This window comes from Microcebus murinus, chromosome 1, assembly GCF_040939455.1.
Source record: "Microcebus murinus isolate Inina chromosome 1, M.murinus_Inina_mat1.0, whole genome shotgun sequence".
Lineage (NCBI taxonomy): Eukaryota > Metazoa > Chordata > Mammalia > Primates > Cheirogaleidae > Microcebus > Microcebus murinus.
The window spans coordinates 151303905-151326097 of NC_134104.1; the positions used below are offsets into that span (position 1 = coordinate 151303905).

Sequence of the window (22193 nt, forward strand, 5' to 3'; positions counted from 1 at the left end):
AGATGGAAAAAGGGCCAACACCAGAAAAAAAGAGAGATGTGTGTTAGCCCCGAAGTCGAGCCATTTCAGGGCTTTATTAAGGAAAGTAAAAGAAAATTTATGGCTATATCTCAATGAACAGGAGACAGATATGAAATTGCCGTGTTTGCCTTTTCTTGTTTTCCTAGAGCAGATTGATAACAGGAATTGGTCTTTCTTTCTTCTTGGCCATAGATTGATAACAGGAGGCATCTGGTGCAGTTTCTCCTTGAGGAGGAGGGGAAGCTTGCTCCCATGCTGTCCTCTTAGGAACTCTTCCGGGCTGTTTAAACGAAGTCAAGAAAACCTTTTAGTCTACAGGTAGTGAATCTTAATGACAGTCAGGTAGTTTACCCTTTCTTAAGCACTCCTGGAGACTCTTCTGTCTCTGGAATGTGAATTGATCGGCTCTGGCGAGTGTCAATGAGGATTTATGCTTTCTTTTGTTCACTTAGCTTCTTTTAATCACTGGATAAACATTTCTGTAGGAGAAATACTCATGTAGCTAATCTTAGAAACCAAGTTCATGCCACTTCTAATAGGCTGAGGGTGAGAGTTTATTTTTCCTATTATCCTGTTAGCAAGACCCGTCCTTTCAATAGGTACCTCAGCCACGAACCTAGCAATGGTCGAGAAAATAAATCTTTTCTCCCCCATGGGAAGAAAAAGTTTTTCCTCTTTTGACTTGGGTCTAGTGGTTGGGGGCCTGCAAATTAACTGACAATAGATTAACAGGAGAAAACATAAGGTTTATGTATTCCCTCAGGATCCCTTAGATGAAATGGCTCCTTGAGCCAAAGATAGGGGTTTATATATCCACTTAAAAAGGGAGAAAGGAGGGGGAAAAGAGCTCCTGCAGAAGAACAAACGGAGGATATGATAGTTTAAGCAATTCCTCATTCTGGTGATAATTGTTAGTCTCTTTTCTGGCTGTAAACTATCTAGAGAGTGGACTTAGGGTGGCAGTATTTTTCGGCAGGTCCTGCTTAACTCAGCAAAATAGTTTAGATATTTTTTTTTCCTGTGGCTGCTATTTGTTCACGTTTTAGCTTAAAATAATCTTTATGCCACTGAGGTGCATTTTAGAGCTCTACAATTTAAGATACTTAAACCAATTTCTTTTTTCCTGACAAGAGACCCCCTCTAATTTAAAGGGGAGGCTGGAAGGACAAAGGAGATGAAAGGAAAGACTTGTTCAGTCACAATAGCAGGAAACTCTCTTTCACTGTCTCGAAATTAACATTTAAATAATGCAAGAAATAATTTTGGTGTTCTCTGAAAATATGGTCACTTATTTTTTCTCCTGAATTTTTCCTATATTTTCTTCAGGTTTGGTTTCTTATTAAATTTCAGATTGTAAATCATCTGCCTAGCAATATCATCCAACCCAATGTTCAGCAAAGAATAACATATTCCTGAAATGCTAAAAAATTAATGGTCCTATTTTACCTCTAGAAAAAAAAAAATGAAAGGTTTCAAAACCTGCCACCTGTCCCAAATATTTTACTTCCGGTATTTGGGTCCAGACTTGGAAATCTCAATTAACTTTCTATCCACTAGAGGGCTCCAGATGCAGAGCAGCCAGCTCTGACTCACCGACGCTTCCTCTGGCCCCAGGAGCTCCGCGCTCTTTAATCTTAAGAGCCTCTCTGATGGTGTCATTGAGTCGGAAGAACTCGATTACTCAATGTAATAAGTCCAAAATGGAACACAACAGGAATTTGAGAGCAGAACATGACTTTAGAAATAATCTAGTCTAACCTCTTCTTTTTACTCCTGGGAGGCAAGAGAAGCTAAGTAATTTAAAAGTCTGTGCATCAATCATTTCCTGAGTGCTTCCCCTTGGTTGCTGCCTGGCCGCCTGTGCTTTCAAATGACCACTCTGCAGGAGAGGAGAACCTCTGGTCTGGGCCAAAGAGAGGTGGAAGCAAGCACAGGTTTATTCTGCTGCTTCTGCATCTGCCACATATCTAAGAATGCCTACGGTGGCTGTGCCCATGCTCTGGCACCTCTGGAAAGGATCTTCTATTTATCTCTCTTAATTTTCAAGTTGGATTAGGGCCATCATTCCAGGCTATTATTTTGTTTGTTTGTGGAGGAGAGAATTGCCGTTTCACTGTCTCACGTGGGATAACCTCAGAGGGAAGGGCAGAGGGGGCTATGCTAGTGGCTGCAATGTCAACACGTCAAGTTTGCCAAAGGAAGAGTGGATAGTTGCCTAAATGGTTTAATTAAAGCATGACAAGGAAAATTCCTCCTATGGAGTCTCTTTCCCACTAAAGAGAACATGTATTTATGTGTATACTGATGACTTCCAAAGTTGCACCTTCAGCCTCAAGTCTGACTTTGTATCCTCTCGGCCATGCCTCTGATCCAGTGGCTGGTATAACAAGTTCCTTGCTGGCTTCCACTCACTTGGCAGGGGAGGGAGGGCATTCACCGGGCTCTTCCCTTCCTGGCCCAGGGATTCCCCTACTCCTTGGAGCAGACAGCTGGCTTCCTTGAGGGCTTGAGTAGGTAAAAGTGTTAGCAGGCCTATAGAAACCCTTAAGGAGCAGGTGGGGAGAGCTGGTGGATAAATGCTCCTCCTTCCTGTCCTGCAGAAAGACAATCCCCGAGGCATTTTGTACAGTTTCTCAATTATCTGTGAAAAATGGAGCCCTCATTGCCCGTGGCAGTAACCTTGCTAACACAAGCTTTTATTAGCTTTTGTCCTTCCTGGTCTCACTTGCCCTATTCCCTCACTCCTGGCCCCACATGCTCCACTTCCTGACCTCTTTCAGATCTCTGCTCACACATTCCTTTATAGAGCAACCCTCCCTAACCACTGTCAAATTAAAAAAAATCTGGATTTAGTAAGGAAAGAACTTTATCTAGAAGGATCATTGCAAGCGGGGGATTCTATGGCAATAGGAGAATGTTGTGACTGTAAGGTCTGAATGTTTATTTTATAGAGAGGAGCAAGTAAAGCTAGAAAGGACGAGATGTCGGGTGGAGGAATGAAAGAGTGGTGTGATCTGACAGATAAGAGATAAGAGAATGTGTGACCCCAAGGTCAGCCTCTTCTTAGGGGAACTGCATACTCCACCAAAGTTCAGGCACCTGGAGGAAGGGCAGAAGTGGAACCAAAGTTTCAAATATGCATTTTGTTCCAATTGGTCAGGGGGACAAGTAGGTTAGCTGATCATTGATGAGGCCAAGAAGGGGAATCCTGAGGGTTGATGTCTGGCCTTGCCATAGATAACCAAGGTGGCATCTATGAGTCTTATCCTGGTTACCTGGGGCAAGGTGGTTCTTTGGCAGCAAGCTGCTTCCAGGACACAAAGGGTGGGGGTACTTATTAACCTTTAGAGTTTTCCAGGGTCACAGGGCTCAGGTGAAATTCGATGTTGCTACCTCTCTAAGATGGAAGTCCCCTCCTAAGCACTTCCTTTGTTTGATTTTCCTCCCAACACTTTCAACATGTGGCATATTATGTATTTGTTCATTGTCAGTCTTCCCCTGCACTCAGCTAGAACAAGGGCCTTTTTTTGGTGCCCTGCTGTAGCTCTACCAATGAAAACAGTGCCTGGCACAAGAGGTGCCACGCAGATATTGGTTGGGTGTGTGAGGCCTCCTTTATGAGGGTTACAGGGTTGTGGATTAGCGGGACTGTCGGGGTCATGGCTGAGGAAGGGTGATCTGGAGGGGCTGTGCAGGACTGCAGGAAGGAAGAATCCAACAAGGGGCCCTTTCCATAGTCCACGTGGGAAGGGATGAGACCTGTGCTGGAATGAAATGCTGGAGAAGGAAGAAACAGGTTCAAGGGATGCTAGGAAGAAAAAATTCCTCCATGTGAGTTAAGAGAGTGTCAGATTTTAATCTTTTTAAAGACTTTTTTTTTTTCCTATCAACCTAGCTCAGCTGCCTTGTGTTTTATTTAAAGACTTAATAAATAATAATTGTATGCTTATGGAGTACAATGTGATATTTGGTATATGTATACTTTGGGGAATGATGAAATCAAATTAATGAACATATCCATCTTCTTATGTACTTATTTTTTTTGTGGTATGAACATTTGAAATCCATTGTCTTAGCAGTTTTGAAATATACATTACACATTAACTATATAGTCACCATCTTGTGCAATAGATCTCAAAAACTTATTTCTTCTGTCTAGCAAACTTTGTATCATTTGACCAACATCTCTCCAGCACCAACCCCCAGCCCACCATTCTTTTCTTTACTTCTATGAGTTTGACTTTTTTAGATCCCACATACAAATGGGATCATGCAGAATTTGTTTTTTGAGACAGTGTCATATCGATCTCTCTTCTCCGAGCACCTAGTGTGATGCCTGGCCACTGGTAAGTCCTAAAAAGTAAATTTCATTGCGTCTCCATGATATTTAGAAGAGAGGTGGGAAGAGTTGGTGTACATCCTTATGTTGGAATATGAAAACGAGCAAATATGAATCTTTAAGAAGTGTATGAAAAGAAGAGAATCTCCTTGCTGGCATTTTCCCTCAATATTTACTTTCCTTTTACAGACAACTATATTTATAGAAGAACAACACATATTTGGTGGCCCCAAAGGGCTAGACTGCTTTCTTCTGTTTCCTTAAGAATTATATTTCAATAGCCACTGCCCATGTACACCACCCCATAGTCAAAACCACTGGCCCTAATAGGTAGGATGAGTGAGTCCTGGGCCTCACTCATCATCCCTTCAGGATATATGTCTTGAACAGTAGCTTTGGAAGTAGTAGAAAGCAGGGGCTCTGGTGTCAAACTGCCTGGGTTCAAATTCTGGCTCCAGATATGCAATCTTGGGCTAGGTATATAATCTCTCTATTCCTCAGTTTCATCCTCAGTAATCATAGTACTTACCTCATCAAATTGTCCTGAGGATTAAACGTCAATCTAACACAATGTTTGGCATGAAACAAGCACTAAAACTTTAGCTTTAGGAAAATCCCCTTTGAATGATTGTACCTTATATCTCTGGTTCATTCATGAAGTTATATTGATACTCAGCACTCTGTTCCACCTCCATACCAAGAGATTCCAGATGGCTGAGTGAAGAGCTGAGAGCAAACACTACCTTGTATGCATCCGTTTCTAAGATTTTACATGACGTGCCAGCTTTCATATCTTGACACACTATAGAATGCATCACCCCCAGCATTCCCTGGTTCTTCTCTTTTCTCTAATTCACAATCTCTGGTATGTATTTTTTGCACCAAACTGACTTAGGGGAAGTAGGGAGCTAACTACTTAGCTGACTTAGGGGAAGTAGGGAGCTAACTACTTTTTAACACTTAAAATCTGGGACACCCAGTGATGTCATTTATGACCTAGAGGTAGCAGCAATTGGTCCATTCATTCAATGAATACTTATCAAGCATCTATTACGTGCCAGGTGCTGTGCCCAACCTAACCCCTGATCTAATTTATAGTTCAGTAAGGAAAACAGATAATTATACAAATAACTTTATAAGACTCCATTCCAGAGAGGAGAATGTTGAAAAGAGAGGGCTTGCATGCTAATCCGGAAAATTGTTTTCCATATACTTAAGGACATAATGTGGCTTTGGCTTACCAGGGAGTGGCTAAGCCAGTGTTAGGTTTAAAAGGGTTACATGTGCATAAGACAATTCAAGCCATATAGACGCACATAAATAAAAAAGTGAAAGTCTCTCCTCTAATAGCCTTTCCTAGAGGCAACTGCTATTAAGTTTGGTGTCCATTTCTCCAAATTTTCTATAGATACATACTTTATATTTATATATAAACATACAAAATTTTATTTATAAATATCTTTTTCCTCAAAACAAAGAAGTTTCCATTATTGTGTGCAACTTGTTTTATCCCCAATATATTTTCTGTTTTCAGACATTGATTTATTCAGTTTTCACAGGATAAATTGTATTCTTCTATTCCATGACCCAAGCAAGTACTTTATGGAATAGAGCTACCTAACAATTTTTCATAACCAAGGTGGTAATTAAGAAGGAATGAGGGAGGTACAGCACTTTTGCTATTTTTCTCCCACAAAAGGGACTACTAATTAAAAAGTTAGAAATAAAATTAAAATATATTTAAGTTTGCATTTACACTTAGTGTGTTCCTGATATTTCTATTTTCATTTTTATTATTAACTATTTCACATTTAGGATTATTCCATCTTCCTAAAGAATTTGGCTTTCTATCTTTATGAAATACTCCTCTTTATTTCTGGCAATACTCCCTGCCTTGATGTCTACTTAGATTCTTAAATAGCCACCCCAGCTTTTCTTTGGTTAGTGTTGTCATGGTCTATCTTTTTCCATATTTTTTTCCCATCTTTTCACTTTCAACATGTCTACGGGCCTCCTGTAAACAGCATACAGTTGAGTCTTGGTAGTTTTCCTTTTTACCTAAACTGACAATCTCTTTTAATCTTAATCTCTTTTGAAGATTTAGTCATTAATATTTAATGTAATTACTGATGTGGTTAGATTAAGTCCATTGTGTTACTATTTGTTTTCTATGTATCCCATCTGTTCTTTTGTCTTGTTTTCCTGCTTTTATAAAGAAAATTAAGTGTAATTCATTACCCTATGTCCTTTTCTTTAGGTTTTTAAACTATATTTTGTGACCAGAAATTATAATATGCATCCTTAACTCATTCCATCTGCCTTAAGTTGGTACTTTAACACTTCATGAATCATATAAGAACTTCCAATAATATAATTCCACTTACCTTCTCTTGCTCTTTCTGATATTGTCATGTTTTACTTATATATATGTTATAATCCCTCACAATATATTGTTATTATTGCTTTAAACAGCAACCTTTTAAAAGTTTGTAAATAGTCATTTGTATTTGCCCACATTTTTCTTAATATTTATTGAAGGGAGTATACACTGGAGATAAATTTTCTCAGATTTTACTTGTTGAAGTATGTCTTTATTTCACTTTATTTTATAAACTTTCTTTTCATTGGATAAGGAATTGCAGGCTGGCTTTTTCCCCCCATAAGCACTTTAAAGACGTTCCATTGTCTTCTGGAGTCCATTTTTTTTGTTTGAAAAGTCACTGTTATTCTTGTTGTTGTTTCCCTAAATGTAATGTGTCTTTTCTCTTGCAGTTTGAGATTTTCTCATTATTTTTGGTGTATAATAGTTTAATTAGGTGTGGTTTTATTTAGATTTATCTGCTAGGGGTTCACTGAGCATCTTGAATCTAGAAAGGGTTTATTTCTTCTGTGGTACTTAGTTCTTTTACCTTTCTTCTCCGTTATCTTTTAAAAATACTAAAATTGGTTTTGGTTGTTTTAAGAGTAGTGATTTACTGCAACTTTCTGCATTCTAGATGAAAGCTGGGAGTTCTGCCTCTGATATTTAATTAATCTATTCACAAGATAATTTAATGAGTAGTCAACTAAATTTCTTTCACTTTATTGATTTTAAACCTATTAAAATAATAGCTTTACTTTAATAAATCCCTCCACCCGAATTAACAGCAAACATATGTGTATACATGCACACACACACACACACACACATACATGCACATTCTCTAATCTTTTCAGTCCTAAATTTGTAGCTGGTTCTTTGCTTATTTTAAAATAATCATTTTTTGTTTCAGGAACCTGACTGAAATTTACATTTGGCTTTACTCTCCATGAACGTAGGTGTTTGTACATTCATGTGGTAATTCCACTATCTGTAATATTAATATTTGTATGTTTCTGTACCTATTTCTGTTATTTATTTATGCTGGGTATTGTTCATGTTTCTTAGCTTCTTGTGTCCCTGATTATATCTGATCATGTTGTTTGTGAATATTTTACTTGGCAAAATTATTTATAGAATCACATAGTACACAGGATGATATTATATTCCTGCAGAGAAAATTTACAATTGTTTCTTTCAGGCACCTGAAGGCACTAGCAAGCTGGGACCACCTGTATCCAGTACTAACACAACATTTTCCAGACCACCCAAAGGAGTCCTGGAGTGTACACAAGGATCAGTTTGCTTTTGGTTCACCTTCATTTCTAGGGTTCATCCCACAGGCTTGCTACACTGAGGGGTTGTTTGCTGCTGCTTCCTTCTCTTGACCAGCTCTCAGCTCCATATTTTAACTCCTTAGCTTTGAGAGGCTGTCTACTTATGATTTCCAGATTTAGCAAATAAAAATGAAGAATACCCAGTTAAATTTGAATTTTAGATTATCAATAAATAATTTTAGTACAAGTATACCCACACAAAATTTGGGGCATACTTATACTAAAAATATTCATTCCTTATCTGAAATTCAAATTTAACTGTATTTTATCTGGTCATCCTACCTCTACTGCTTTAGCAATTGGAGCTCCCTAATCACCAGGCCCACTTTTCTGGATTTGTATCTTCTGGATCTTGGCCTTGGTGATCCTTCACGAATTTGGTAGACCTTTGATGCTTCTAAAAAATTAGTGTTTATATTTAACTTGGCTTTTCTAGTTATATTCAGTAGGAGAGACTTACATATCTTATCAGATATGTAAATCTCCCATCTCTAGTCTTTTCCCTTCTTGCCCACCCTCATACCCCAAACTCCTAATATTTGCTGCTAAGGCAAATGTGATAAATATCAAGGTGTAGGTTCTCACATTATTTAATAGAATAATTTTCATTGATTATATTAGTATCATGTACTTCTCAAGAAGCAATCTCTTCTATGAGTGGAAACACCCAGAGCAAGGAAAACATGTAAACTATTTAAAGAGGAAAAATAATTCTGCATTTGTGGCTAAAATGCCTAGGTATAAAGATGCTTCAACAGCAATTGAATTATTCAAGTGCATACTATCTTCCAGACCCTCTTTTAGTGCTTGGAAATACAGTAGGAAAAAAAAATCCCCCTGCTTTCATGGAGCCTGTATTCCTGTGAGTAAGAATGATATGCAAAGAGGCAATATATCAAATGGTAATCAAAGGGGTAGGGGTAGGTGCTAAGGTGATGTACAGGGAGTAAGGAAAGGTGCTAGGGAATGCTGCTGCAGATGCTACAATTTTAAGTGAAGTATTCAGAGAACTTCTTTAAAAGTTACTTGAAATAAAGTGAAGGAATCATGCAAATACCTGGGGAAAGAATATTCTAGAGAGGACAGCAAGTACATTAAGCACGTGGGGCAAGATTGCGCCTGACATATTCAAAGGGGCATCAGGAAGCCAGAGTGACTGAAGCAGTGAGGAGGAGAGCAGTAGGGGGTGGGTTCGGAATAATGGACAATGAGGTAGCGTCATGAGAGACCACTGCATTCTTTATCCTATCTTTGAGGCCCAGAATGCAAACCGATGTTAAACAAAACCAGCAAAACCTCTTGTACTCTGTTTAAAACTTTGGTCAACATTTAGACAAGTGAGAAAATTCCATACAATTCGGTATTTCTAGTTTCTCTTTAAAATTCAGGATTTGGCCTTTAGAAACACAAGCCCAATTTATGGGAATTGAGAAGTTGCTGCCCCCTTCAGGTAGGACCATGATCTTCCATTGGTCACAGTCCCCACTACTCCCTACTGTGGCCCTCAGCCCGGTTTGCTTGCTTGTGCTTCATGCCTGGCTCCCGTCAGCATGCATGACCTCTAAAGCAATTCATTTCCATTTACAGGAGATTTGCAACCTCACCTTCTGCGATGTTCAGAAATCATCCCACCATATCCCTCTCATATTACTTTCTTATTCCATCGTCTCTTCAGAGCCCTCTGCATTTTCTCAAACCTCTACATCCACACTCTTGCCTATACAGATCCGACTACCTTCTACTTTTGGGGAGATGTTCTTGATCATTTGAGATTGATGTTGTTTCCTCTGTACCACTAAGTCTGCCTTTATCTGTCCCCTCTCTTGAGGAAAAGAATCTAAGACCAACCAAATGAGAAAAGTAGAGGCTTTGTATTCAGAGCTTGCTATAAAAGAAATCAGCCACCATCATTTGGGTTTGGGCAGATACCTGAATATAGGCAGAGGAGTGGGAAAGCCCAGGTGCACCAAGAGGTGGGTCTGCAGGGCCCATGAGAGATGGCTTTGACCATTGCCAGGCCTATTCCAGGACCTAGCTTCTCTCTGAGAGTGGTAGTGAGGAAGGAAAAGCAAAGGGAGACAGGGTAGGAAAAGATGGGACAGTGGGCAGGGAAAGGTGGGCAAGGAGGAGGATGACACCCTGTTCCCTGATGACACCCTGATGACACTGGAAGCCTCCAGTGGACACAGGAATGTGCCGAGGAAGGGGAGACAATTTTGTGCCATGCTGACCACCAATGCAAATCAGAGTTTGATCATCACATGAGACTAGGCATTTCCATTTCTGTAATTGAGACTGTTCATAGCTGAAAGCAATGGAGGACTTATCTGTGAATGACTAGAAAATTCTTCCACCTGCTCAAGTCTTCACCCAGGGTCAGAGGAATATTATTCCTCACTGCAGAAAATTTACAGGAACAGAAGAAGACAACAAGAAAGTTTAGCTTTGGTCCCACGCCAGCGTAATGCTTGCTCATGTATAGGTTATATATTTGTTAAAGAAACAAAACTACTCCTTGAGTGTGCTCTATGAGAGATATGACATTCAGTCCTTCCACCAGCTCTGCAACGAAGGGATTTTTGCCAGGACACTCAGTTAAGGACACTGAGGCTCAGAGGAATGTCCTCTCTTAGGGAATTGGGGCAGGGTGGAGATTCACAGCCATTTGTCCAACCCCATAGCCTGTGGCGTCCATCACTGCACTACTGCGCCTCCCATGAATATACCTCTCTAGTGCTCCCTGGGAGTTAAGGCACCAGCACATTTTATTTATCCTTCTGGTAATGCCATAAAATGGACGAGTGGGTGGTTATAACCCCAGTTTCACAAAGGAATGTGACTTGTGAAGAATCAAATCTTGCTCAGGGCTACTAGTCCGGTGGCCTATTTTTGGATTCTTGCTCTCTGCTGGTCTATTTCGCTAGGGTGCCTTTCAGATACCAACTTTGCTGAACTTGAAGGTTATGCTTAGAGATAATTTTCTATTGTCTTTTTAAAAATTGTGAAATGCAACACCTGCACAGAAAAGCATGTAGAACTCATGTTCAGCTTAAGCCAAGGGCTGTAACCACCACCAGCTGAATAAGCAACATTTCAGTACCCCCAAAGCCCCATGTGTCTTGACCACAACCCTGCCTCTTAGCTAAAGGTGGAACTCTCTTTGTCTCTAATGACTTTTTTTCACCTTGCTTTATAGTTCTACCACCTACATCTCCTTGTACCTCTCAACATTGTAGTACAGTATTGCCTGTTTTTAAACTTCATATAAATTGAGTTGTATTGGTGTGCTTTTTTTTTTTGAGACAGAGTCTCACTCTGTTGCCCTGGCTAGAGTGTCGTGGCGTCAGCCTAGCTCACAGCAACCTCAAACTCCTGTGCTTAAGTGATCCTCCTGCCTCAGCCTCCCGAGTAGCTGGGACTACAGGCACACGCCACCATGCCTGGCTAATTTTTCTATATATTTTAGTTGGTCAATTAATTTTCTATTTTTAGTACAGACGAAGTCTCGCTCTTGCTCAGGCTGGTTTCGAACTCCTGACCTTGAGTGATCCGCCCACCTTGGCCTCCCAGAGTGCTCGGATTTTAGGCATAAGCCACCATGCACGGCCTGGTGTGCTCTTGTGTTTAATTTTTCACTCAACATTGTCTTAAAGGTTCATCCATATTGCTAAATGTAGCTTTAGCTTGTTTTTATTGCTGTATGATGAATTTCACTATGTCAACTTACCAGTTTGTAAATCCACTTACTATTGGATAATGAGATCATTTCTAGTTTTGAAAGACTACAGGCAATATAAATATATATATATTTCTGTACATGCACATATGATGACATTTCTATAGGGTGGCCTGGAATTTCTGGGTCATCAGGTGTAGCCATGACAGTGTGTGTGGTGGAGCCGGCTCTTCCTGGCCCAAGAGCCACTTGTTAAATTTTTTGGAAATTTACAAGCAAATTGTCAACAGCTATTATTAAAAATTCAATTATATAAACTTACAATTATTTTAAAAACAAACGTTACACATACTAGAGACTCATTATTTTTACTGAAGACTGTAGTTATTTTCTGACATTCTGTTGTTCTCTACACTTGAGGTTACTCCTGTTGATCGCGTCTGTAGGGGGGAAACACTGTGGAATGGTGTGTACTGGGCATCTTTTCTGAACTCCACATTCAGGGAGGTCACATTGGTAGCTTGAATCAGTCATATCGGGAGCATTTACACCATGGAAATAAACACCACAAATCAGGGCTTTCCTTCTGGAGAGCTGGTTGTTAAACACTCAGCAGCCCACTGGATATGGCCTCAAATTTATCAGATAATTCCAAACTGTTTTCCCAAGTTGTTGTAACAATTTACATTCCCACCAGCAATTTCAGAGTTCCTCTAGATCCTTGCCAGCACTTACATTTAATTCTGCTGGGCAAGTACCAGTATTTAATTGCGGTTTAATTTGCATTTCCCTTCAGCACTTGTCTTGTTTATTGGCTATTTGGATTTCCTCTTTCTGTGAAGCGATTCTCCGAGTCTTTCGCTCATTTTTCCGTTATGTTGACTTTTTTTTTTTTAATTGCTTTGTAGGATATTTTCTTTTACAAAAGTTGTGAACTCTTTGTTGGTTATCTGTATTGCAAATATTTCCTGTGATTTTTCACTTTTCCCTTTTTTGTTGTAAAACAGGAACAGAAAACCACATAAAGTATTGCTTAATAAATTATAAAACACCTTACAAGCCCTACCCAGGTTGAGAAATAGACCTTTGCCAACCACTTTGGCAGTAGTGCCTCTGTGCCCCATGCTACTAACAGCCCTTACCTCCTCTCTGAAAGTAATGACCATCCAGATGTTGACAATTATCACTTCCTTGCTTTTCTTTGTAGTTCCAACTCCCAAATGTGTGTCCTTATATGCAATAGCTTAGTTTTGCTTTTTAAAAATAAATGTGTTTGAGGTTTCTTAATTTACAGGTTTACCTCTCCTTTTTCTTTTTGCAGTTTGAAGAAATTGAGTCATTTGCCCTGTGAAATTTCCCATAGACTGGCTTTTGGTAATTGAATCCCTATGATGTAATTTAGCATTTTCTTATGTCCTTTGATGTTTGATGCTTGATCCTATTCAGGTTTAATTTTTTTTTTCAAAGATAAGCTCATAGGTGGCAATGTGTGTTTGCATTAGGAGGCACTTAATATCTGGTTATCTCTTCTTCTGTGAGGTTACTAGCCAACTTGCATTAATTCATTAGGGAGTGCAAAATGGGGAGATTCTAAATCTATTATTCTTTCATATACTAGCTGGGCTACTTCTATACAGAGAAACTTCCCCTCAACCACTAGTTGGTTACTTGGTGGTTCAATCTATAAAGAAAACCAGGCAAATTGTTTGGTTCAATTTCTTACTATATGGAGTTCATTCTCTATCATGCTACAGAAGTGACTTTTTTCTTTTATGATGACTTACATATTTGAGTATCTCTGTCTACCACCCTTATCTTTTTATGGCAAATTCTCTCATCTCTGGCCTGTGGGATGTGGGGTGCGGTGACAACGCCATTACAAGATGGCGCCGATTTCCGGTGGCCCGCCTGTAGTAAACAAGTTCAGCGCATGCGCAGAGTAAGTCCTGGCCTGTTCTATAAGTATGCATATGAAGGATCTTAGCTTGGCCTATCAGTAATAACCCTCGCGCGCTTTTAACCTATCCCCATCACTTCCCTCCTTCCTTAGAGTATATAAGTGTGTGAGAGCTTGTGCTCAGGGTCTTCCACATCATGTAAGTCTAAAGGGAACCCCATTAAAGCACTGTCAGAAGAACTCCAGTTGCCGCGTCTTCCTTGCTGGCGAGGCGGGCGCGACAGTGGGAGCCTGGCCAAGAAACACAACCCTGTTAGTCTTTGATAGCCTCCCTATTTTCTGATGTGACAAGATCCAGGCTCGTCTTATACATTCCTATTCTGGCTCTGGAACCATCCATATTCTCCAAGAAGTGAGGCCTGGTTTCTTTTAACAGGAAATGGTGTTTCAAGATCATAGTCTTGGTGCTAGGTGTGCTCACTGCTAACAGGCTGCTCATGGTTATTTCTAGGAGGTCTCAGCAGACAGGAAGCTAAATGAAAATACTTTTAGTTCATGCTAATACTTATATTTCCAAGTCATGACTGCAGGGTTTCTACTTAACTTCTTTCAACTTATCTCTATTACTTCCATCATTCCATATGGAGGATCCTGGATCAGGGATTCAGGGGATGATAGATTAGACTGTCCTGTAATCACACACTTGTCCTTCCACATCACATGGGCCACACTCTCAGAGCTACAAAACCAGTACCACCACCACCAAGATTACTGAAGACAGCTACCTTTTCCATGTGCTCTCTCCATTCTCTTTGCTCTTTCAATGGTGTGCTGTATCTATGTTGCCAGAGCAAACAGCCATTGCATATTATATTTTCTCCCTTATAATCCTGATTCCTCATAAGCAGGAGCTTACACATGGGAAGCTTAGGCAAAACTGACACAACAGCACCTCCTGCACAAGAACTTTGCAGGGCATCTTTGCATATTAAAAAGAGCAGGTTTCAAACAAAAGGGAAGTATACTCCACCAAGGTCACATGTTACCTATCTTCATATGTGAACATGTACACTCTTCCCTCCCATTAACTGATATTTTGAGTTATGCAATTAATTCTAGCAATCTCACTAGATGATCTGTTAGCAAAAAAATTAGAAAGAAAGGTAACAGTCATGGCTGCTTCTGGGTTTATAAACATTGAAATATTACATATACAGAAAGCTTCTGAAATTTAGAGGATTACAAAAGGAAGGGCAATTCTTTGTAGAAATACACAAAGTTTTATTTTCAAAACTTTGTTTTCAAAGTTAGTCTCTATATCTTTCTAGGAAAAAAACCCCCAGGCCTTTTGTTAAAAACTCTATCAATATAGAAACATTTTAAAAGCCACCTTAAAAAACAATCACTCAAACTCCCATTACCAAGAGGGAGTTCCAAAGTTGGAATTCCATATTGTCAATTAAAACTTTAGTTCTGATTATGTTACTTATCATAACTTCTGCCAGAACTTCCAGAATTCTCAAAGTCACTTCAGATAAAAGGAAGAAACAAACAAGCTATACTTAGAATCATGAAAATGCAACTCAAATGTTTTGATAAATATAGTAGTACAACTCATAAGTTGAAGCTGTCAGGTTATTACTAGTGTATAGTAAGTTGTACCATGTGGTCATCAAATGCCAACTCTACTTGTAGAAAAGCAAAGCAGCAATTTCCCTACAATATACTTGGCTATGCAGGTGTAAGTGGCAGGAAAATAGGTAATCAGATTGAAGAAATGAGATTAATTATGCAAAAATCCTTTATTTACCAAAGATGTATTCAGCTATGTGGTGCTGGCTAGTACTTCAATCATATCATTAACACACCAATTAGACAAAGCAAACATCAGCTCAATGGCTCTTGTTTTAAAACACTGGCTATAATGTCTTAGATACCTGCTCTGACTTTCCCAAATAATTGTTTGCCTAAGGGGTCCTCAAACTACGGCCCGCAGGCCACATGCGACCCACCCAGGACATTTATCTGGCCCGCCTGGTGTTTTTGCCACCGCTGCCTGTCCTGCTTAGCAGCCGACTGGTCCCGGGCCCACAGTGCGCATGTGTGGAATGTGCACTGCACTTCCAACCGCCCTCCAACGGTCTGAGTGACTGTGAACTGGCTCCCTGTTTAAAAAGTTTGAGGACTCCTGGAAAGGCTCAGCAATCCCAGTTGGAGGTTAAAAAAGAACTTCTGACATCAAACAGGCTGACACAAATATAACTTTCATCTGATGTATTCACGATGAGGCTACAACACAACAGTTTACCTCAGAGAACTAGGTCTTTGTTCTTTTTTTGTTTGTTTTTGAGACAGAGTCTCGCTTTGTTGCCCAGGCTAGAGTGAGTTCCATGGCATCAGCCTCGCTCACAGCAACCTCAATTTCCTGGGCTCAAGCAATCCTGCTGCCTCAGCCTCCCGAGTAGCGAGGACTACAAGCATGTGCCACCATGCCTGGCTAATTTTTTCTATATATATTAGTTGGCCAATTAATTTCTTTCTATTTATAGTAGAGACGGGATCTCGCTCTTGCTCAGGCTGGTTTCGAACTCCTGAGCTCAAGCAATCTGCCTGCCTCAGACTCCCAGAGTGCTAGGATTTCAGGTGTGAGCCACCGCGCCCGGCCGGTCTTTGTTAAACTTGGAGTCGTCTACCTATTGTGAAATTAGTGGATTCAGGCAATGCAATGGTCTTCACAGGCACTAAAAATTGGTAGGAAACCTATTTGCATGCAGCCTTCCCTAAGTCACTACTTCATCTACTGGCCTTTCCTATGTGCAGTATTTCTGCCATTGAGAAACATCCTTGACCAACACCAGCATCCCATGAGAACTTGTTAAAAATGCAACTTCTTGGGTCCCACCCCAGACCTCCTGAATTAGAAACTGGTGTGGGGCCACACAATCTGCGTTTTAACAAGCCCTCTACGAATGCAAGCTCAAGTTTGAGAACCATGGTCTAAGAGATCTGAGTGATAAATCACTTCCTGCATGCTTTGTGAAATTAAAGTGTGTTCTAGAAGCATTTGTTCACTTCTCTGAGCAGAATCCAGAGAGAAATTTTTTTCTACTGCATTGGAATAAGACACACTCACATTTTGTGTGTCTGTGGTTTTTTTTCCCGAGACTGGCGTGGACCCCAGTGACTGCCACCCACTGCCCTGTGATTCTCCATGAAGTCTGCTGGAGCCATGAATACAGGAAAGTACAAACCAACCCTAACTCATTTAGCAGTTCCTCCCCTTTTCATAGCTTACCCACACAGGCAGGAGACCCCTCCTAAGCTGTGTAACCCAGTTTCCCTCACAGCCACTGCAAGGGAGTTTCATTTGACACTTTCCCCAAGCTCACTAGCTGTGCCTTCTCCCTGACCAGTTTCCTTCTGGGCCCCTTCAGGTGGGAAGCAGACCCAGCAGGGAAGCTGGGTTATAAAACGTGTACTTCTCCTACCTCCTATAACTTCCTACCTCCTATAACTCCCAAGCAATTACCCTGAAGTTACTTTTATTGCTCTCTTTTTCTTACCAACAAGAGAATGGTAAAATGCTGGTGCAGGGCAGAGATGCACAAGCAGATGGGAAATTTTATGACTGAAACAAACATATCAGCTGTAAGCACGTTTCTGTAAGTAAACATCAGCTTTTACACCCAAGCTTTCCAGCCCATACCTGCTCTCTGTCCTTTCCTCCATCATCTGCCTTCTAGTCACTCACTCTTCATTAGCACCTCCAAAAGAATGAGTTGGGGTTCAAATGGGAATAGCTTTGAGATACTCACTTGCCTGTATTTCCCCTTCATCTTCTTAGAAGGTCTGAGAAGTGGTCTCTTTTTCCCAGATTTTGCCCCTTGGATTGCTAGGCTAGACTCAGGCTCACTGGAGGAGCAGTTGGCTCCTTAGGGAGAGGAGGAGGATTACTCTTGGTTCATTGCCTCCACCTGGCAATCTGCCGCACCCCATCCCCACAGATCCCAAACTGCTAGATATCCTAATTAAACGCTGATTCAGCAGAGCTCAGAGACTTGGATATTTCACGTTTCCCTTTCCCCATGGAAATCCCCAAGTAAAAACAGGCATCTCCTCCCTAAGAATCACCTTTTCCCTCTCAGAAAAAAGGAAAAAGTTCTGGCCATTTTGAGCAAAGATTTTGTGAAGGGGAACTTTTTAGAAAGAAATATAGTTTAACAAAATAGTGGATGCTACAATCTTTATAAGCTTGGAAAGTCTTACTTCCAAAAATCTGATGAGGCTCTAAAATCTCCATGACTCCCCCCAACCCTTTTGAAGTTAGACCATCACATGAAGGCAGTAAGTACAGGGTAACGTGGGACCCTACCTACACCCATCACTGTCCAGGCACGCTTCGGAGAGAAGCTGAAGATCCTAAGTCAAAAGGAAGCATCAGGACTGGCAGAGCAGGAGCACACCATCAGTGGGAGAAAACCAGGGCAGCAGGTAGAGAAACGGTTCCCCTTGGTGCACAGAGCACGAGAGATGTTTGAAAGGCAAGTCCTCACTAACGTTGGCTCTGCATTCAGGACAACTTGGTACAGAGATAGCAAGTTCTTACGCCCAGTAGATTGTCAATATCAAAACCGGAATTCAGCTTCAAGCCGGCGCGTGCGTGTGAGGTCATCGCGCCGACCGGCGGGCGGGGCCGGCGGTTTGAACGAGGCAAAGACGGAACCGGAAGTGGAGCCGGAGCCGGACGTGGGCGGTGGACTCGGTTCCGCCCAGAGCCGAGGATGGCCGTGAATGTACACTCGACGTCAGTCACCGGTGATAACTTGAGTCGGCATGATTTGCTGGCCTGGATCAATGAGTCTCTGCAGTTGAACTTGACGAAGGTCGAGCAGCTGTGCTCAGGGGCTGCGTATTGTCAGTTTATGGACATGCTGTACCCTGGCTCCGTTGCTTTGAAGAAAGTGAAATTCCAAGCCAAGCTGGAACACGAGTGCATTCAGAACTTCAAAATACTGCAAGCGGGTTTTAAGAGGCTCGGTGTTGACAAAATAATCCCTGTGGATAAATTAGTAAAAGGAAAGTTTCGGGACAATTTTGAATTCGTTCAGTGGTTCAAGAAATTTTTTGATGCAAACTACGACGGAGAAGACTATGACCCTGTGGCTGCCAGACAAGGTCAAGAAACTGCGGTGGCTCCCTCCCTTGTTGCCCCAGCTCCGAATAAACCGAAGAGACCTCTCAGTTCTAGCAGGGCAGCTCCACCGAGGCCCATCCCAACACTGAGAACCACTTCTGCGCCTAAGGCCGGCCCCGGGGCGATGCGGAGGAATCTGGGTGTGGGCAGCGGGAATGACGAAGCAGCCGAGTGGATGCAGCGGGTCACCATATTGCAACTTGCAGTCGAAGGCTTGGAGAAAGAGAGAGATTTTTACTTCAGAAAGCTAAGGGACATTGAATTGATTTGCCAGGAGAATGAGGGGGAAAATGACCCAGTATTGCAGAAGATCGTAGACATTCTCTGTGCCACAGGTGAAGGCTTTGTGATACCTGATCAAGGGGGCCCACAGGAGGAACAAGAAGAGTATTAACAGCCTGGACTAGCAGAGCAACATCCGAATTCTTCACTGCAAATCATGTGCTTAACTGTAAAATCCTCCCTTTGATTATTCTTAGAGGACTCACTGGTTTCTTTTCATCTTTAAAAAGTACCTCTTCTTAAAGTGCGCTTTGCAGAAGTTTCCCTCCTCTTCCAATAAGTTTGAGTTGGGAGCTTTTACCTTGTTAGGAGAGCAGTATTGACATCTGGTTGGTTCACCTGGGGAACAGAGGCTGCCATGGGTTTCACCGTGTGGATACAGTCACACTGATCGCTGGAGAAGGTGTTATGTAATACGCTGAGGTGGCGACCTCAGTAGAGAAATGTAAAGACTGAATTGAATCTTAAGCTAATGTGAAATCTGCCCACAGCTCTCCACTGTTAGCCGAATACTTTGCCAGTGCACTAATCTCTTTGGAGATAAAATTCATTAGTGTGTTACTGTTAATTTTCTTTTGCAGAAAATACAGTACCATGTCTGAATTAATTATTAATATTTAAAATACTTCCTTCCTTAACTCTCCCTCATTTTTTTTGCCCACAGCCTATTCAATTCCTTTGTTTGGCAGAATTCTGCAAAATGTGTGTCACCCACTACTGAGATTGTTCAGCCCCTGACGTATTTGTGTTGATTTGTTTCTGGTGGTAGCTTGTCCTAAAATGTGTGTAGAAAGCAAGTATTTTATGATAAAATTGTGTAGTGCATGCTCTGTGTGGAATTCAGAGGAAAACCCAGATTCATTGATTAACAATGCCAAAAAATACAAGTAAACTAGCCATTGTTCAAATGACAGTGGTGGTATTTCTCTTTTGTGGCCTGTTAGACTTTTGTCGCCCTAAAATTCCATTTTATTGGGAACCCATTCTCTACCTGTTCTTTCTTGACAGGGTTTTTTTTCTATTTTAAACAATTTCTAAATAAAATTCTGCATTTCAAAAAAAAAATGGAATTGATTTAATTTTTCTCATAAACTTTTGACCATTTTCTAGGCTTTTTCTTGGTCACTGACCACACTTTGAGGATTAAGAGAAGTTTCAGAATACCTCATAAATTTTTTTTAATTTTTAAAATTTTTTTAGTTTATTTTATTTTAGCGTATTATGGGGGTACAAGTGTTAAGATTACATACATTGCCCCGTGCCCCCCTCCCCCCTTGAGTAAGAGCTACAAGCATGTCCATCCCCCAAACGTTGCACATCTTACTTGTGGTTGTGTATGCCCATCCCCTCCTACCCGCTCCTGACACCTGATACATTTACTCCTATATGTCCACTTAGGTGTTGATCCGTTAATACCAATTTGCTGGCGAGTACATGTGGTACTTGTTTTTCCATTCTTGAGATACTTCACTTAGTAGAATGGGTTCCAGCTGTATCCAGGAATACACAAGAGGTGCTATATCACCATTGTTTCTTAAAGTTGAGTAGTATTCCATGGTATACATATACCACATTTTATTAATCCACTCATGAATTGATGGGCACTTGGGTTGTTTCCACAGCTTTGCAATGGTGAATTGTGCTGCTATAAACATTCAAGTGCAGGTGTCTTTTTCATAAAGTGACTTTTGATCTTTTGGGTAGATTCCCAGCTCGTAAAATCATTAAAGAAAAAAACTTATTATTTATGTCATAGTGTCCCAACCAAGAAAGCAGCTGGACATTGTGAGCTTTGATTGAAGGGTCTAAGTTAAGAACTAGGAGGGTGTGGGCTCTGTACCCAAACCCTCTGCACACAAAGAGCCTTGCCATACAGCCAGGATCTCTCTAGAGCCACTAGGTTTCCCCTCATTCACTGCAACTCACAGCCCCTTTCCTGGGCAGGCACTGAGGAGTCCTCTCATTCCTGGACTCAAGCTTCATCTCCTGTCTCCCAAGGCCTGACCTCACCACATGAACCTGTTCAAAAAACTTAAGTGTCTTGGCAGTTCCACCCACCTACAGCTAAAGACCTGGAGACATGATCATGATAAGAGGAGACCCATAAGCTGGTGGCCAACACATTTGAGTGGATCTATCCAAAATTTGTTCATAGTAAAATCTAGAATGTACTATGAAATGATAATAATAGCAAGCATTATAATAATGGCAAAGTACGAGCTAGGTGGTGTTCTAAAGTTATTAATATATATTAATTCTTTTAATCCTCACAACTTTATGAAAAAAGTACTAACACTTTATAAATAGACAAACTGAGGCCCATAGAGGCAAAGTAATTAGCCTAAGGACACACCGCTTAAAGTGCTTACTAATGACGCCCTAGTTACTTCTAGCCGTCAAAGCATTGTTCTCTATAAACACTCCAGGTTTTTTCATATGTATCAGTCTCATTTTATTCTCAGAATAATAGTGTGCCAAACTGTCCAGTAAGTCTGGTTTCTGTTTCCTTTAGCAGCTAAAGTGATTTCTATTTTAGGCCATTACAGATAATCAAGAGTACTCTAGCACTTGAGCTAAAGCTCCAAATCGCTGTGTTGAAATGGAATCAAGGCAATCAGTTATTAGCAGGAATCATAATCGAGAATTGCAGGGAAGGAATAGATGGAGTCCCCAGATGGTTAGTACAGACTCAGGAAGCAAACAGAAGTGCTTCAAACCCAACAGGAAGAAAACCTGGGGATTCATATCCACGGCCACCCATTCTGCTGTTGGTGCTGACCTTCTTTTGTGTGCCATGTATTTCAAAAACATTGTTTAGGGAATTTGGGTGACTTGGGCCATTTGAAGTGGGGAGGAGTAAGTAGAAATGAAGAATGCCACAGTTTGATTGTTGACTCCAAGGGGGATCAAGGGCACAGCTCAGCTCTATTTCCCTAGGCTAGAAAACACAGTCTGGTATGCAGCTCTCCTTGGGCAGGCTGCCATGTATTGCTGGGCAGTGCTGAGTGCACCTGCCCAACCACACACAGTGGCCTTGCTTGTATGAAATGCACTTGGAAGAATTCCTATTGAATAGATCTAATTATAA

The 22193-nt window shown here is 41.0% G+C and overlaps 1 long non-coding RNA gene and 1 pseudogene across 1 annotated transcript; one reads left to right on the forward strand and one right to left on the reverse strand.

The window, feature by feature from the left end:
- Positions 1-150: 150 nt before the first annotated feature.
- On the reverse strand, positions 151-18288 carry LOC142862422 (uncharacterized). Its single transcript, XR_012913487.1, has 2 exons — positions 18002-18288; positions 151-301 (listed from the first exon to the last, which is right to left on the reverse strand). It is a non-coding gene; the product is annotated as an uncharacterized LOC142862422 (long non-coding RNA).
- A 65-nt stretch (positions 18289-18353) lies between these two features.
- Positions 18354-20062, forward strand: LOC105874482 (microtubule-associated protein RP/EB family member 1 pseudogene; annotated as a pseudogene).
- The last annotated feature ends 2131 nt before the right edge of the window (positions 20063-22193 follow it).